This window comes from Phascolarctos cinereus, unplaced genomic scaffold (genome assembly GCF_003287225.1).
Source record: "Phascolarctos cinereus isolate Bilbo 61053 unplaced genomic scaffold, phaCin_HiC Scaffold_726;HRSCAF=1367, whole genome shotgun sequence".
In the NCBI taxonomy this organism is placed as follows: domain Eukaryota; kingdom Metazoa; phylum Chordata; class Mammalia; order Diprotodontia; family Phascolarctidae; genus Phascolarctos; species Phascolarctos cinereus.
Window position 1 is genome coordinate 180,906,930 of NW_027556098.1, and position 7,332 is coordinate 180,914,261.

Below are 7,332 nucleotides of genomic sequence, written 5' to 3' on the forward strand. Positions count from 1 at the left end.
TAAAGTGATCTGGAGAAAGAAATGGCAATTTCTAATACTTTGGAATATCTTTGCCAGCAAAACCTCAAATGGGTTCGCAAAGTGTCAGACACTACTGAAATGATATAACAACAACAAGAAGGGGAAAAAGAATGAATAAAGGAAGGAGGGATGAAAGGGAATAGGATGCAGACTGGTGAAGTGAATGTGCTTCTCTGCTTTTCCTGGCATTTGTCTAGCTGTCCATCTTCTTGTGTTTACAGATGCCTCCCTGGTTGAATGCATCAAAGCTGCCAATGCTCTCCTGAAATCATCTGTGGATCCTGCTGTCTTTGGCCTATGAGAGTAGAAATGGAAATGTTTATCTCTGGCTGCTGCTCCTTATCCTTTGTGCTGCTAAAACCTGTTGCTGTGCCTTCCTTCCTGGTTATGCTCATTCCCAGTAGGGACTGGTCAATCAGATTCCATTTGGTTCAATCCAAGTATTTATTAAGGGCTCTACTATGTGTTGGGTGTGTGCTAGGAGCTAATGCTATGAAAGGGATAGTCTTCTCACAAGCAGCTTGCATTCTGCTGGGGAAAGCAGCAAGTACATAAATTAGTAAATTCCAAAATATGTATAAAATAAATATAATTTTTTGGGGTGGAGGTGAGAAATAGGAGGAAGAATCAAGAAAGAATTCTTCCTTTCAATCCCACAAACACTTTTTATACTAGATCATTCTTTACCAGAATCTGTTGCTGCATAAAATCCATGAAGTGCAGGGCTGGGGAAGGCAGATATTACTCTAGCTTTTCTCCTTCCCCCCTTTAAACTATCTCAAGGCATATTAAAGAATGAATGGTTTCCCCTGTTTTAAAAATAAGTAAACAGAGGGAGTGAGGTGCCTAGTTTGAAGTATCTTTTAGTCTATATGCGGGTAAGGATTTCACTTCTGAGCAGAGCTAAAATTTAGATAATGGTAGGACATGCATCTACCATGACATATGTTGTTGTGTAACAGAACTAGAATTATTAGATGACTTAAAAAAATTCTTGTAACACTTTAGCTTACACACTACCTGGACAAAGATGGTGAGCAGGTAAGGACCCCAAAGAAAGGGATTCCCACTAGGGGTAGAAGGCGAGCATGAGGTTTAACCTAACTCTGTGCCTAGAGGATGGACTTGGGAAGGGATACCTAAACTGCACTGGACCATTCGGATTCTGTGTGTGTGGCCTTTGTATCCTCCAGTTCTACAAGCACTGATGAGCTCCTGTTGGAGCTACTGGAGACATAGAGACCAATCTGTGGTCATGGAGGTGGAATTCTATGACTATGGGCTGTAGGCCCTTGACTTTTAGGCGCTGTTCTCTGCTCAACTAACAATCGTAGTAGAGAGATGTGGGTTAGAAATCAACATCCTATCTCTGAGATGAAGGAAAAAGCCTTCTCTTGCATATTACAATTTTATATCTCCACTTGCTTTGTCATGTGTTCTTAAGCTTTTCAGAAACATATTATTTCCTGCAAATATTCAACTATCAAGAATAAAATGAATTGCCTATTAGTACTCTGTTTTATCTGGTATTTTCTTTTGCCTAGTCACAGTATCTTGGTCCTTGCACTCCTAAGCTGCTGTCCTGATTGCCTGCTTTTCCCAGTGGACAAACAACACCCCTTCTGCTCTTTTTCTCCATATGTATCCAACTGTTCCATTTCTTAAGTGGAACTCCATAATTCAGCCTGTAGCCCCAGTTTCCTTGGGTTAAGGATGTTCATGGGCAGGACTTCCCAGGAATGTCTCGATAAGCCTGCAATTCATGGCATTGGTGGAGGAGAAAGCAATGGAATTATTTAAGATCCTTAAAAATCTACCTAGTTATCCGGTATTGGGAGAACATTCTCAGTATCTTTAGTGGAAGATACATAATCCTGACTCCAGCTATTTTCACCTTCCTCTTTAACTTATCAATTTATTAGGGAGAGATGCAGAGTTGGGTCCCTAAGCAATTAGATCCAAGACCTACCTCTTGTCCAAGGACCTCAGTGCTCAGGGACTGAGGGATTTTGTAGATCCTTGGGAAGTCCTTGGGAGGTTCCTTCAGAAGTGTGGAGACTCCTAATACAATAACAGGCTAATCTTCAGAAGTGTGTGTGTATGTAAGGGGGATTTCTCATAACTGTCTAAGGACAATGTCCAAGTTAACCACAACCACTTTTGTCGGCAGGCCTTTTACAGGTCATCAGTTACAGCTCATCTCAGCAGTGGCTTTCCACAGGCTATCAAACATCTGTAATTTGCCAGCAGTAGCCAGGGGACCAAGCAAGTAGTGGTTTTAAAGCCAAGGTCACTTAGGAGTGGCAGTAATGATTTCTAGAGGTGTACTTGCTGCAAGTCCTTAACACAAATTAATACATGTTCTTAGAAGAGGCCTACCTAATATAGCATGGAATGATCTTATAAATCAAATGCAATTAATATAATCAATACATGCTTAATTAACAGTAACTCATTTTAAAAGCATTAACATAACTAAAACTTCATCCCATTCTGTTTAATTCACTAACATTCAAAGATACCCATTAAATCACAAGGAACTGAATAAATACTGATTACATCCAGTAGGGATATCAAAATTATCTTTACAGTAAGAACTGTCCTAAAACTCAGTAATATGAAACAGTCTTAAAACCTTAACTTTAAGCAAGTAGTTTCCAAAACAATCTTAAGAGTTGGGGACCAGTTAACTATCAAATATTAATATAGGAGCTATAAGCAAGTCAGAGTGCTATGGGTAGGAAGAGAATGAGCAAGCATAAAATAGAATGTAGCCCACTGGGATACTTGAAGTTTTATTTGGGAAATAAGACTTCTATTCAAGAGGTAGAGCAAAAACTCTGCCCTTAGGGTCAGGAAACAAGAGTTTTAGTCTTCCTCTGCCTTGTGATTTTGAGATTACTTTATATATTAAATAAAAACAAAAAGAAAAACAAAAAACCCCTCCAAAATGCTAGGTTTGAGATTGAGGGGAAGAAAGGCTGGGAAGAGAAGTAGAAACAGGTGATTCTAAATACCATTATAGAAATATATTTCAGTTCTATATTCTATATTCTGATCTATTAATGGGGAAAGGAGAAGAAAAAGTGCTAACTAACATTTATTAAGTACCTTCTATGTCTCAGGCACTGTCAAACACTTGGATAGAGATGGACTCAAAAGAGGGTACAGAAACAGCTGAAAGGAGAAGTGGTTAGAGTAGAAGATATGAAGGGCATGCTTCAAGGCTGAAGCTAACACTCCACTTCAATGGGGTCAGCCCAGATGTTCTGATAAAGTTTCTCTCTGATTGTAAACTTCTAGCCTTGAAGTGCAATTTAATTCAATCTAAGCAAAATTTATTAGGATCTTGGTATTATGGGCTCCATTTTTCTTGAAGAAAGAAATCATTGTCACTTAGTCTTGTTTCTGAAATATCTGTGTTGAACGGCAGGACTGCATCATCTGGGCAGAGTTGAAGCTCATGCTCCCTTTTATGGAAATAGGCTGATCTAGGAGCACATACTTTTCCTTCTTTTTCAGAGTTTTCATATTTAGTTTCCTAATTCTTCTTAGAAATGAATCTGAACAAGAGTCAGGTCTCTTGTCAAAGAAGTGAAGGGAAAAAGAGTAAATGGATAGGAAAAGGAGAAAAGGAGGCTATTGATAGTAGGTTCTGAAGTGAGTGTGTAAACTCCTTGTAAGTCATTTGGACTGCTATTAAAATAATGTACCACCTGTTATCTCTGTCCTTTAGAAGACTTAATTATCATAGTGCCCTCACTCCAAGTTTAAAACAGTCCTTTTTCACATGGGGAAACAACTTGAATGACTTTTTCTAATTTCAAAAACTATATTTTTTTTGGCAAGGAAATCAGGGTTAAATGACTTGCCCAGGGTCACATAGCTAGTAAGTGCCATGTGTTTGAGTCTGAATTTGAACTCAGGTCCTTCTGACTCCAGGGCTGGTGCTTTATCCACTGAGCCACCTAACTGCCTCCCAAAAACTTTTATTTTTTAAATTAAGATGTGTTTTCCCAGGGATTTATGAAGGCTCTGCTCATGTTTGGATTTTAGAGGTTAAATTTTTGATTAAATTACTACCTTTGTGTCTAAGTTCCTTTTACATTCAAAAGCCCAAAAAAATTGTCCCTTATGTTTTTTGGGAAAACAAAAACTTTCCTCTACAGGTCTTGAGGCTTGCATTTTAGACATATCTTTGTTTATTTAATCATTCTGAAGTCTGAGTTATTGTCTGTACCTAGTTTCTACCAAACTGCTTTCTAGTTTTCCCAGCAATTTTTGTCAAATAGTGTGTTCTTGTCACCAAATCTTGAATCTTTAAGTTTGTCAAACACTAGATTCCTACATTTATTTACTAATGTGCATTGTGTACCTAATATGTTCCACTGATCCACCACTCCATGTACCAGTACCAGATTGTTTTGATGATTATTGCTTTATAATATAGTTTGAAATCTGGTGCTACTAAGCCACTTTCCTTCGCATTTATTTTCATTGATTTCCTTGATCTTTTGTTCTTCCAGATTAATTTTGTTATTATTTTCTAGTTCTATAATTTTTTGGGGGGGTACTTTGATATGGCACTGAATAAATAGAGTCATTTAGGTGAATTATTTTTATTATATTGGCTCAGCCTATTCACGAGCAATTAATATTTTTCTGATTGTTTAGCTCTAACTTGTGAAAAATATTTTCTAATTGTGTTCATATAGTTCTTGGATTTTGTTTTGGCAGATAGCATCCCAAGTATTTTAAATTGTTTGCAGTTATTTTAAGTGGAATTCTAATGGCTGATCTACAGTTATACAGTTAGCAAGTGTAGGAGATCTGATCCAAACCCAGTCATCTTTCCTGCTCAGTACTTCCTATGTTCTTTTGCTCTTGTGCCTATTGCTAACTATTTGAACTATTTCGTCAGACCCTGTGCTCTATTTTGAGGTTTTTGTGGAAATGGTTTTAAGCAAACTATTTCTTCATGTCTTATGGGTCTTATCAAATTTGGAGTGGCTTTCAGATATATATGTGAGATTTGAAATTTTGCTAAATGAATATTGTTTATCCAGAATTTTAGAGATTGGTCAAAGAAAACACTGGGTTTTCTTTCTATTCTTTGAGAATATGTTTTATGCCTTAGTTAATTTGTAATGTGTATATTTAATGGTTCATCCAGAAGGGTTAGACAAATGCCAAATCCAGATCAGGGCTGCCTGATATGGCAGGGAATGGTGACTGAATCAAAGCCAAGCAGAGCAGAATATAGAAAGTGGTAATCAATACCTTCAGCAAGGAGAATAAGCAAATCCGCAGGATTCTAGGCTACTGAATAGTGTCTAGAAAATCAGGCTACTTCTGCTTGGTAAAGGGACACATGGATGAATAAAATAAGCCATCCAGACAGGAGAAGCCTGCACATTTTGAATGGAAATTAAGTAAAACTGATGTTTAGTTGGCTGTATGGGTTTACCAAGCTACTTCTGCCTGTAAACCCTTGGCTGAGAAGCCCCTTGACCCTTCTTCCATAGAGAACCTTAGAACAATTGATGAGCTCTAACTCCTCCCCTCTCCCCCAACTTTATCTCTGCCTACAAAAAAAGGCATTTTACTGTTAAGTTTCTATGATTTTAAGTCTGCTGTAATCTCTGATTTCATTTTTATTTTTGAAATCATTTTGCCTCAACACAAAATCTTTGAACTGCTTTGTGCTGTATGTCTGTATATTAATATCAGAGAAGTCAAACCAATTACACAGACTTCAACCTAGTCAGAGATCTAACTTTTCTGTCCAAAACATTGACGTGATGATGAAGGATTCTATGAACTATGTAGAAGAAGATCTTAAGCTGATGATTTTTTTTAATTAATAAAACATATCTATAAGCTTCCAAAATATCAGAGAGAAACCCACAATACTTGAGGCCAAATCACCACTAGGTTAAGGCCAAGCAATTAAATATTTTTTTTATCTTGAATTAGACTACTTCAACCATAGGTGCCTTAGTCAAATTTTCTGGCCAAATAAGTGGTAAGTGAGGGTGAGAACTAAGGGAAAATTATGTCCAGCATCATCCAGTGGGAAGAGAAAAGTGTGGGAAGAATCTGTATCTCTTGTATTTGAAGGATGTAATAAGAAAGAATGAAGTTTTTTTTTCTACCTTTGGTTTCACTTTTCACCAAAACCTACCAAACCTTGCTCCACAGAGATATTTGCTCTTTATAGCTGTGTGTTATCCCTTCACATTATTACAACAAACAAAAAAATAAAACTGCTCATTTATTCTTAGTCCTCTCTACTCCAGCCTACGTCTCCAGTTCCTTCAACTGGTCCTAATATGACATGGATTCCAGTTTCACCATTTTTTTTGCTCACCTTCCCTGGAAGCATTTTAGTTTCTTAAATTCCCCTTAAAATGAAGAACCCAGAATGACATCTAGATGCTTAATACAGATTTATCGACTAATATCAGTTTAATTATTTCCTTGAATTAAGACAGTTATTAAATAAAACAAATAAATGATGAAAACAAATTATATTACTTAGGAAGACTGAGAGGGTAGGAGATAAGCAGACAATGAACACAGTGAATGGGTTTTTGGGGTCAGGATTGAAAGTTATTGCACAAGGTAACCACAGCTAGGACGCACCCATTTCAGATCCTTTTTTTCTTCTATTTCACCATTGCTGTTGCCCAAGGGATGGATGGCTGATAAGAAGAGGGAAACTCTGAACTAATTGCTTCCTCAGAGGATTCACTGAATGCATCACGTCCCAAGAGCTACATCAGGGGATCCAAAGACCTTTCTGGCTTCTGGAGCCTCTGAGGAAGCAATTCAGGGAGTATGTCTTAGTTATACAATCCCTCAGAGACCCCCTTACTGATAAATAATAACAATATTGGGGCTTTTCTAGTAAGAGCACAATCTTCCCTGCTTTCAGTAGCTGGGGATCAAGGAATGTTAGGGTACAGATGATAGTCTTACATCACTAGGTGGAGGAAACAACCTTCCACCAAGACCTGCCATATTCACACATGAACAATGTAAGTACCTGCCTTCCCTGCTTTCACGCTGACTGAAGAAAGAGATGAACAGAACTATTAGATGATCCTTTGAAGGTTCTGGAGGATCTTCTCCTCCTGGGAAGTCCACTGAAATACAGAAAACCACAGATCTATTAAAGTGGGCAATAGGTGGTGTCCTGAGAGTGGAGAGTAGGAGGTTGACTTCCTTAGACCTGAGTTAATGGATATAAAGTCACTTAGTAGGGAGGAATAAACACACTTAGTTCTTACTTCTCCTATTTCCTATTAG